Below are 11,361 nucleotides of genomic sequence, written 5' to 3'. Positions count from 1 at the left end.
AGTACAAGAAGGGGTTGGTCTATGCCCCTCACATTATGCGGATGATCGAGACTGTCACTCAGCTTCAGTTTCGCCATGATGTGACTCATTCTCAGCTTCACTTGCGCCTAGATAAGGCCCCCCGCTCCTCAGCTGCTCGGGACATCCCTTCCTCTTCCACTCAGGCACCTCCTGCTCCTGAGCGCCCTGCCCCTGTGGCTCGTCGTGAGCCGTCTCCCTTATTCCGCATTTTGCGGAGTCTTTTTGGTCTTTGCTCCGCGGAGGCCAAAAAGAACCGCCGGCGGAATTCGGCGAAGAAAACGGCTCACGACGTCAAGTTCCTCAAGGCAAGGTATTATGAGGACCACCACATTGATGTCCCTCCTTCTCCTCCGGGTTTCGAGGCCGAGCCCGATGAGCCAGAGGAGGAAGCGATTGAGGATCCATTTGCTGGGTTGCCTCCTAACTTCGACTTCTTCGGTTATGGCCATGGCTATGGCTATCTTCCTCCACCACCTCCAGAGGATCCTCCTCAGGCGCCCTTCGCTTGAGTCGTCGTCGCATCGTCCTCTCTTTTTTTGGTGTCTTGATGCCAAAGGGGGAGATTTTCTCTCTATCTATCATGTCTTTATGGTCGAGCACATTTGGTTTTTATTTGTATGAGACTATGTGTGGTTGCTAAGTTAAGTTTAATGCTTTGTAAGACTTTATTGTTTAATTATGGATGCTTGAGATGTAATGGATCTTATTATGTTTAATGTGGTGCAATGCCTTATCCTATTTATATGGTGCTTGTGATGAGATGTAATTATTCTTATGCATATGATGTGTTGGATGTGATGAGCATATGTGATATATTTGTTCTCTTGTGAGCTTCAATGTGGATGCAAAGATTTAGGGGGAGCTCTCTACTTGCTTTTATGCACACTCTCACGGGGAGCTTTCGCTAAACCTTTGCACCAAAACCTTAAATTATATTCATTTTCTCTTATGTTCTAATCGTATTGTCATCAATCACCAAAAAGGGGGAGATTAAAAGTGCATCTAGGCCCCTAACGATTTTGGTGATTAATTACAATGCGATTAGAGAGGACTAACATTTTTCTTTAAGCAAAGGTGAAGGTTGCTATGTCCTCAATGAGTTAGAGTAATGCATTTCCCGCCGAATACGTTGATGAGATGTGATGCGGCAAATGAGCAAATGGTATATTGTATCTTTTCTTTTTGTTTGAGTCAATAGGTATGCTGCACTATTAAGAGGGATGATGCATTGACATATGAGGAGTGATCAAAGTGCTCAAAATCAATTTTTAAAAGTGTTTCTCCTTAGTTTGATGTGTTGTGGAAATTTTCGGAGTTTTCCGAAAGTCATTTTCGGACTTTCCGAAAATGCACAGAACCAATTTTCGCTTATGGAAATTTTCGGATATGTTCGAAAGACATTTTCGGATTTTCCGAAAATGACTGAGAAGGCAAATGTGGTTCTGTTTATTTTCGGACTTTTCCGAAATCGATTTTCGGAGTTTCCAAAAAACTTCAGCAAAGCCAAAAACGCTTCTGTGTTTTTTCGGACTTGTCCGAAAGCGATTTTCGGACTTTTCCGAAAACATCCAAAACCGTGTTTTTGGTTAGAACCGTGTTTTTGGTTCTGAAAATTTTCGGACTTGTCCGAAAAGTTTCGGAATGTCCGAAAAATCTCTCGTTGACTTTGCTGTTGGTGCTGAGCTGGAATTTTCGGACATGTCCGAAAATCTCAATTATTGTGCATAACGGGCAGAATTTGGTCTGTGGCTATAAATAGCCCCCTCCCCTCACTTGTGAGGGCTGCTGGTTCTATTGCAATTATTTGTGCCCTTGGCTTGCTCTCTCTCTAACACTTTTGAGCCTTGCTTTCTTGTTTCCCCTCTCACCCGTGTTCGATTCGGATTTGGTGTGTGTGTGAGAGTTGTGGATTCGAGTTTGTGTGAGTGCTTGTTGTTGACTTCGTGAAGATTTGTGAGCACTTGCATCATCTCCGGGAGTTCTTTGCTTCATTTGTTACTCTTGGAGGTTGAGGACTCCAAGGTGGCTAGGTGTCGCCCCCGAGCCACCGATCTACTTGTGGTTGGCCGGGAGAAGTTTGTGAAGGTCGGATCTCACCTCCGAAAGGGAAGAGATACCCTTAGTGGAAGGAGGAGTGCTTAGTGCAACCTCTAGAGGAAAAGGGTTAGCTAAGACCCGGCTCTTAGTGAGCTCCTCAACGGAGTGTAGAATCCCCTCAAGGATTCAAACTTTGGGAACATCTTCGTGAGCTTCATCTTTGGTGACTTTACTTCCTCCCTCTCCACTAGCTTAGCTTGCTTGAGCCGCTATAGGTATAGTTGCTGTTTGTGCTAGCATATTCTTGTTGTAGGCAACTAGATCTATGATTTACTTTGCTACTTGTGCTGACTCCGAAAATTTTTGGATATATCCGAAAATTTCGGAAATATCTGAAAATTACTGCTTCCGCTTTTAATTGAATTTTTGAATTAGCCTATTCACCCCCCCTCTAGGCCTAATTGACACTTTCAATGTGTATTGAACTCTAGCCTTAGTATCCCGCATGATCTCTGACCACCCTGGACGTTGTCTTATCTCCAAGCCGACTCCCGGTCCATCACCGCAAATACTCTCCCGGTATCAATTCACCTACACATGAAACAAACAAAGAAACCATATTCTGAGACCAAGCTATCCCCAACTTGACTCATTGTTAGCAAACAACAGTATTACATACGGATAGTATCCATCTAGAAGTCATATTCATGAGATAAACTCAGATATCCAAACAAACAATCCGAAAACGAAACCGACATAGTGTCGGCCGGTCAGACCGCGGGCTGGCCGGTCTGACCACGCGTATACCACCGGTCTGACCGGCAACCACTACCCGGTCTGACCGGTCACATAAAATAACAACACCTGTAATTTACCTGCAAATCCAATCATCTCCAAAACCACTTCGAGAATAATATTCCAAATATCAAAACCAATAATCTCCAATGCCAATTGTTCATCACAAAATAATAATCAAAAACACCTTTGATTTTACAAGTTCGTGGCGCCGCTGCCACCCACCCCAGCACCCGACGTCGCTGCTCTCCCCCAGCGCCCGACGCAGCGTCGCCACCACCCACCCCCAGTGCCCGACGTCGCTGCTCTCCCCCAGCGTTCGACCACAACGCTCGACGCCACCGCCCGCCAACAACCCCAGCCCGCCACCTACCGACCCACCTATGGCGCCGCCCAGCAGTGAGCATGAGCTCCTCCCCATGGTGCTGGTGAGCTCAAGCTCGTTTCCTCCGCCGTCAAGCTCCTCCTCGTGGTTGCAGTACTGGCGTGGTCGAGCTTGTTCCATCCACCGTCGAGCTCCTCCGGTTCTCCCCGTGTTCACCGGTGAGCTCATCCCCATGGTCGCCTCCCTTCTTGCTTGCCCCCATAGCTCGTGAGCCTAACAAGCCAGCTCGAGCTTTCAAACAAGCTGAGCCGAGCTAGGTTTCTAGCTCGTTAGGATAACGAGCCGAGCCGAGCTAGCTCGTTATCCATTATCCTAATGAGCTAGACCAGGCCGAGACGAGCCGAGCTAGCTCGCTATCTACCCCTATGCCCTGAGCAAGATGCTTGAGAGAAATATATGCCTGTGTGGAAGGAAATATATGATGACGCTTAACTAATCAGGCACACCCCTCGTCTTGTTGTTTGGTTGGAGTCCTATACCTAAGATAAAACATGTCCACTTTAGATTGTGACAACTATTATCAAAGAGAGATTGAATGGAGTAAAGCCAGACACGCATGTTCCTTAGTCTGGCGAGCAACTTTGGTGGCCCTGGCCTGAGCGTGGGTGGTCCTCAGGGTAGTAATAAACAAACAAGCAACTAAGAATTCTCAGGTAGGCTTTAGGCTAGGCAACTCCTCTCTAGGGCAAGCAGCAACCAAACACATCCCCATAGGTTCTGTTTGGAGAAGTAGCCAAGAGTTATTTGAAGATCTAATTTTTAGCACAAGAAATAGCCCCCCAATAAAATAGCCCTTGAGTTGTTTAGATCCAAGAGCTATTTGGCCTTTAATGCACTTTCCCAATCATGCGAGGAGTGGGGGCGGCAGTGCTGGTGGGGGCCGGCGGTGCGGCGGGTGAACGGCCGCACCTCCTGCGAGGAGTGGAGGTGGCGGCGCTGGTGGGGGCCGGCGGCGAGGCGGGCAACGGCCGCCGCGCCGACGAGGAGTGGAGGCGGCGGCGGCGGCGGTGAAATATGAGGCGCGTGCGCGTGGATAAGGCAGAAAGAAGGCCATGCGGAGAGAGAGGAAAGCCACCTTTTTTAGTGGGTTCTACCCGAAATATCTTCAATGAGCACCTCTTGGATAGGATAGTTTTTTTATGGGTTATTTCCAAATAGCCCTCAAATAGCTCACCCATTTAGATTTGTTGGGCTATTTGAGACTAAAAAATATCCCATAATCTAAACAGGGCCGTAGTCTCTCACCTAACTTCACTTTCGAGTTTGCTAGATCTGTATGTGGAGCGAGAAGACGACAGAACTGATGAGACGAGATGGAAAGAAAGAAAAACAATGTGGGCTGGGTTAGCTACGGATGCACGTGTGCAGCCACTACTACTTAAAAAAAATAAGGATCTTTCATGACCCTTAAGATTTATTTTCACTAGCGGCCATAAAAAACCTCGCTTGTAAAATAAAAACAGACCTGAAAACTTGGTCCCACCAATAAAAATGGATTTCCACAAGCAGAGTCTTAAGAGCACTACTTGAAAAAAATAACCCCACATATGAAAATCCATTTTTACTAGCGGAGTCTAAGGGTTACCACCAACAAAAAGATCATAGGAGAAGGGCGTGTGGATCAAGTCGTCCTTATCCCATCCCTCAACTATCTCTTTTTCTTTTCCATCAGCCACTTCCTCAACCACTTCCTAGATATCCCCTCCCTCATCCATTTCCTCTCCTCTCCCTCTCTTGCTTCGATGGCTTGATGGCGGCGACGGCGGCAAGAAAAGCCATGGCTGGGCTCGGTGGTGGCAGCATAGGGAGGAGACTTCATGGTGGAGGAAGGACCAACAACGGCCAGGCTCGGCAGTGGAAAGGGGAACCGTGGCGGGCTCAGCGGTGGCAAGGAGAAGGTAGTGATGGTGGAGGAGCAGGACACCTGATCCGGTGATGACAAGTTCGTCTATGGCGGTGAAGGGGAGTGCTGCCTCCACCATCAATCCCTACTCGAGGAGAGCTCAACCACAACGACGAAGGGGAGGGCGGTAGTAGTAGAGGAAGGGGAGTCCTAGCTTGTGGATCCAGTGGTGGTAGGCATCGAGAGCTCTAGTTCTAGTGGTGGCGGTCTTTGGGAGCTCTGGATCTGCTGGTGGCTACAGGTTAGCGATAATAAGGACAATGGCTTAGCGAAATCGACCAAGACCTCCTTCCTCATCTTTCCCGACCAGATCTGAGCTCGCCTGACCTCCTTTCTTTGAACCGGCAGCGGTGATCTCGGCGGCTCCCGAAAGGGCGTCTTCCACCCATTTGGCGACACCGCCATCGACGACGTCGACTTTTTCATCGACCAAGACGTGTGGATTTGGGGATTGGGAATTTGAGACAGTGATAGTGGATCCTGATTTTTAATATTTTTTCTCCTAAAAACATTCTCGATGGTGGGTCTCTCTAGCTACCATCAGCGAAAATCACTTTTTCATATGCGACCTTTTTACCTTAGCCACTTGTCAAAGTTGATTTTCGCTGGCGGCCGGCTGCTCATCAGCAAAAGTTTATTATTTTCACTAATCTTAGGTCGTTGGCGGCGCCGCTGACTGCCCAAAAAAACCTGTTTTGGCTGTGAGAAAAAGTTGTTATTGCAGTAGTGACCGAAAGAAAAATTTTAGAATTATACCGTTGAAATTCATTTTTCTTAGAAATATACGAGATTCGAAAGAATTTACACTAATTGACGAAAGCGCGACAAAATCGCAAAACCAACGCGCTATTGTGCGGTCTCGCAGGGCGACTGTGCGAGATCGCTCTGACATGGGGCCTCGGTCTCGCATATTGGCCAAGCGAGATGGCTGGAAATGACGCTAATGACTTAATTAATCTTCCTAATTAGTGGCAAATTAATTACTAATAATAATAACTAGTTAAACAAAAATAACTAATTAATTGCTAATGACACTAATTAATCTATTAAAGACGTGAGTTCGCGCGCCACCAGCGCGGGAGACAGCGGGGTCGCGCACTCTTTATGCGAGACTGCGGTCTCGCACTTTTCCTTCCGCGACAGTACCACAATGGTATATACCATTTCTGTAATTTTCTTCTAAACGTGTATATTTCTATAAAATCAGAGGAAAAAGGTTTTTTTTTTCGTGATCGAAACGCGTTTGCGTGGGTCTAGACCGTATTATATTACTGCTCATGTATTAGCTGTTCTGTACGCCTGCTTCATTCTGCATACCACTGCGCACTGCCGCCGCTTAATTAGTGGATATCCCTAAGCCTAATTTCACAAGATAATCCGTTGGAAACACATTGGAATTTTAACTAAACTAGTGTTATACATGTGCATTGCAATCGAATTTGGAGTAATACTTAATGGCGCTGTGCTTTCAGTGGTAGGCGATGTACCCGTCGACAGTGAGACGCCTATAGTGACTTCGTCAATCTCTCCAGGATTTGCCGGCCCAGTCTTCGAGGTAAGGTTTGCGTGCGTGTGTTTATAGGGATGAGTGCGCGTGCGTTGTGAGTGTGTGTTGTACTGTGTAATTCTTAAAAAAAAAATTTGGAGTAATACTGGTGGGAGGGGTGGGTCGGTTTGTTTTTTTCTTGGGATTTTCTCAGATAGGGAGGGTGGGTCTGTTTGGCTTTTATGGGATTTTCCCACGTAGTCAGGAGAGGTGGGCTGGTTTGGTTTTTTACATGATTTTGGCTCTTTTGAGATTCTAATTTTTTTTCTTCAAACTTCTAACTTTTTCGTAACATCAAACTTACCTACACATATAAACTTCTAACTTTTCTGTCATATCGTTCCAATTTCTTCAAACTTCTAATTTTGACGTAGAACTGAACACAGCCTTTCTCGCGCTGCGAGCGGTAGGGGATGATGACCGTGTATTTAAAATAATAGAGATAATGTATAGACTAGAAATATTTATAACCGGGTTAAGGTCGAGTTCGGCACTCACCTTTCCCAACCTATACTCCATCATTTTTCACGCGCACGCTTCCCAAATTACTAAACATTATGTTTTTTTAAAAAAAATATACAAGAAATTTGTTTAAAAATCATATTAATCTATTTTTAAAGCTTATTTTAGTTAATGCTTAATTAATCATTTGCTAATAGATCGCTTTGCTTTGTGTGCGGAGAGGTGGAGTTCCCAACCTCCACCTTCAAACACAGCCTAAACAAGTTATTGTGAACAAAGTGGAGTAAACTGCAGGAGCCATATATATCCAATTGAATTTTCACAGTGAATTTCACCTTAACTAAATCGTTTCTTAACTAATTAAAATATTCGTATTTTTCCTTTCGTCACCTCGTCCGTGCGATGGTTTTTCATCCGTCCCACCCCTCCTCCAAAAAAAAATCCCAATCGGAATTCCATCATCACACAAACAGAATCCCACAATGAGCACACCTTCTCTCCAAATCTCAAATCATCACATTCCAAATCAAAAACAAAATCCTAGTCCAAATCTAAATCGGAATCATCAAAAAACATCCAGAATATTAACACGAGATGACGAGAGGAGAGGGAGGGGCGAGCCAGAGGCCGCCACGCGCTGCTCCTTGCCACCTCACCTTCGGCCGAATCTGGTAAGGAGTGGGGCGGCGACCACTGCCCGATGAGGAGAGAAGGAGCCGACGCCGGATCTGGCAAGGAGCCACCACCACCGCCGCTCGTGGTGGGGGAGGGCGCCGCCACAGCCACTCGCCGCGAGGGAGGCTGCCGCGTCCGCCGCTTGCGGGAGGGCAAGGCATTGCTGCCGCCGTCGCCGATGCTCGCAGGAGGAAGGGCGCTGCCGTTGCTCGGGGGAGAAGGTTGCCGTCACCACTGCCGCTGCTCGGTGGGGAAGGCTGCTACCGTCGCCATCCGTTGGGCACCGCCGGTGGGGAGGGGCACGAAGAGGTGCGCCGGTGGGGAGAGAGGCGGCCTGCGTGGAGGGGAGGAAGGGGAAAACTGGAATTAGGATTAGGGCTTATTTGGTCCGGGGGTTTTGATGGATTAGGAGCCGATCTGAGCCGTCCATCAAAATGAACGGCTCAGATCGCTCCCGCGTCGGGCCAGCATCCATCATCGGGCCGCATCACTGCTAGGCCGTGCTCGCTTCATGAGCCGCATGTAGGTCGGTGTCACGCCCCGAACTAGTCCCGACCGGAACTAGCCCGTGACGCTCCAAATTAACCTGTTAATCGATACCAGTCCCAGGAAACAGTGCTGGTATCATAGGAAGACAGAATATCACAGCAACAGAGGTCTCTTTAATATAGAGAAGGAGTACAGTCATGTTGGGCTGCGGACAGATCCCGAGCTCACAACTGCATTACAAAAGGGAAGCGGAAGCCAAGACTTGGACCAAACAACACAGGCGCGACTTGGGAACTAGGCCGAAACCCTAAAACTCAACGTAGCCGGCTTGCTCCTAGAAGAACTCCTCGTCAGTGGGATCCGCTTCATCTTCTTCAGCAACTGGGGGGAGTTATTTATATAGAGCAAGGGTGAGTACGGGAGTACTCAGCAAGCCATGGGAAATAAGTGTTTAATGCAGGCTTCAAGGAAAGGCTGTTGTTTTTGCAATTGATTTTATTTGAACTCTTTTCTGAAAATAACTAAGTGAGTGCTTCTCAAACGACACGGATGAGACAGTGCGTCTCGTCCGGTCGGAGTATGTGCAAATGTATCAGTCTTTAGAATTGATCAAGATTGGCACCCGGCCAACAACTTTCAAACGACCACCCAGGCCAACAACTTTCAAACGGCCACCCGGGCCTAGCTGATCCCATCAGCTGCAGATTTTCCAAACATCGATCCCCTTTCCACAACAGCAATTTCACAAGCAGTAGTCAAACAAAACTACGCTAGGAATCACCTCACATCCGCCCATGACCGTGGGCACGGCTGTTCGAACAGTTTGTTAACCTCTGCAGAGGGGGTACACTTTACCCACACGACATTACTAACCCGGATCACCCAGCCCGTGGGGATCAGCCACGTCGGGAGACCTCCAAGCTTTCATGACAAGGCATTTCCAAAGCCGACACAGGTTTACCATATGCCGACGAGAGGGGTCCCAGACCAACAACAGGTTAGGTCCCAGACCATACTGTGCCAGGAAGCCCAGGGGTCCTCCCCGACACCACCCCGGCGAATCCACATGTCTCTCGGCATCAAGGCTCCCCTGATAAGCTAGTTACTCAGCCAGGGGTGTCCCATTCCACCCATGTGGTCGTACTTGTCTTATGTTCGGATGAAATTCCAAGGAAACGGTCCTTAGGTGCAAGAGCGGGAAACCGTACACCCGGTACGTTCCCCGGTCCGCGATTTTGGAAATTCATTTAGTTCGCAAGCACCGACCCAGGTGTCGGGTTTTCCAAGTCTTTTGTAAAACCCAAGTTTTACCCAAGATGTTTTTTTCAGATTTTAAGTTTGAAGGCGGCCGTCGATACTCGTGCAGAGTGCACGATTTCCGAGGCGCAACTGGGTGGTTACAAGGGAACATGGTATAACAATTAACAAAGGAAGGATCAAATGCAACAAATTAGGTAGGTCCGTCAATCTGCCTTGCAGACGGGACAAGCAGATTAAGTGCGATCCTATCAATGCATAATAATCTTTCAAGCAACATAATTAAGTTCAAATATAGGCTCAAGATATTCAAAGGTGGCTTGCCTTGCTCGAGATCTGGAGCTTGATCCTCGAAATCCTCGCACTGCGGGTCTTCGGGCTCCGAAACTATACGCAAAACGGGACAACTCAACAAACGGCGAAAATAAAGCCCTATTAATGACCTCTAAGCGTGCCATTAGATAGATCTCGAGATTTGAGGAATTTTGGAAGTTGAACGGAGTCAAACGGACTTACGGTTGGGAAGATATTGAATTTATAAGATTATTGGATTTTTGGTCTAAAGGAAAAGGATTTACTTAAATCCTTTTTTTGAAAAAGAAAAGAAAAGAAAAGAAGGAGGGGGAAAATTAGACTTCCCTCGGGAGGCTAGGGCGCGGCCCGAGAGAAAAGGGGCGGCTCGGCCGAGCTAAATGGGCCGGCCGGCCCAACAAGGCGGCCCAGAGCGCGCGCGCGGGCGGGGAGGAGAGAGGGAGCCGGTGGACCGGGCTCACCTCGCGTGGTCCCGAGTGGGACCCGCTTGTTGGTGACACGGTTCACCGTGCGGAACGCGCACGCGGCGCCCGCTAGGGTTTGGGGGAGGGACGCGGTGCACGCGCGCGGTTCGCGGAGGACGCGGATGCGGCGGGCCCACGCGCAGCCTCACGGCTCGCGGTGGACCGCGCCCGCGAGTGGGGCCGAGGGGAGCGGCTGACCGGGGTCGGCTCGACCCGGTCTTGGCCGAGCTGGCGCCGACGTGGCTGCCACACGGGCCGGCGGGAGGTAGACGACGACGCCGGCCGGAACGGACGGCGGACGACAGCGGCGAGCGGCGGAGCGAACCACGGCGATACAGGCGAAAACGAGCACACCGGGTGGTTGCACGGGACGAGAGGAGTCGAGCCAACGGCTCGGATTCGCCGGAGGGAGCTCGACGGCGGCGGATTGCGGCGGCGGCAACCGGCGGAGAGAAAAGGGGAAAACGGCGACGAGGTCACGAGGGGCCGATTCCTGGCGGCGAGAGCTTCTACGCGGCTACGGGAATCCGTCCCTTGCGCCGGATTAGGAGGAAACGCATCGAGGGAGGCCGGCGACGAGAGGCGCTTCCGAGCTTGGGCGGCGACGGCGGCGAGCACACGGCGAGCGGCGGCAACGGTCGGGGCGGCGCCGGCTAGCTACGGGGAGGCTACTCGTGCTACTACCCGAGTCTAAGGGGAGGAGGTGGAACGAGGAGGAAGAACGGAGGGAGGCACTACCGTGCGGGTGGGCGCAGTGACGAGAGCCGACGGCACGAAACGTGATCGTTTCGGCCTCTGGCCGAGGAAGAGGAGGGGGAGGGCGTGCCCGGAGTCCCCTTCCGCGTCCTTGCTCGTGCCGGCTCCTTCGACACGCGCAACGACGAACGGGGACGGCAAACAGAGCACGGGAGGCGGTGACAATGGCGTGGCGGCGAGAGACGAAAACGAGGGAGATTGGAGGAGGGAGGAGCTTGGGTTTATAGGGGCGACAATGTCGGTTTGGGAGAGGGGAACC

The sequence above is a fragment of the Oryza sativa genome, chromosome 7, assembly GCF_034140825.1.
Source record: "Oryza sativa Japonica Group chromosome 7, ASM3414082v1".
Classification (NCBI taxonomy): domain Eukaryota; kingdom Viridiplantae; phylum Streptophyta; class Magnoliopsida; order Poales; family Poaceae; genus Oryza; species Oryza sativa.
This window is presented reverse-complemented; position numbering follows the sequence as displayed.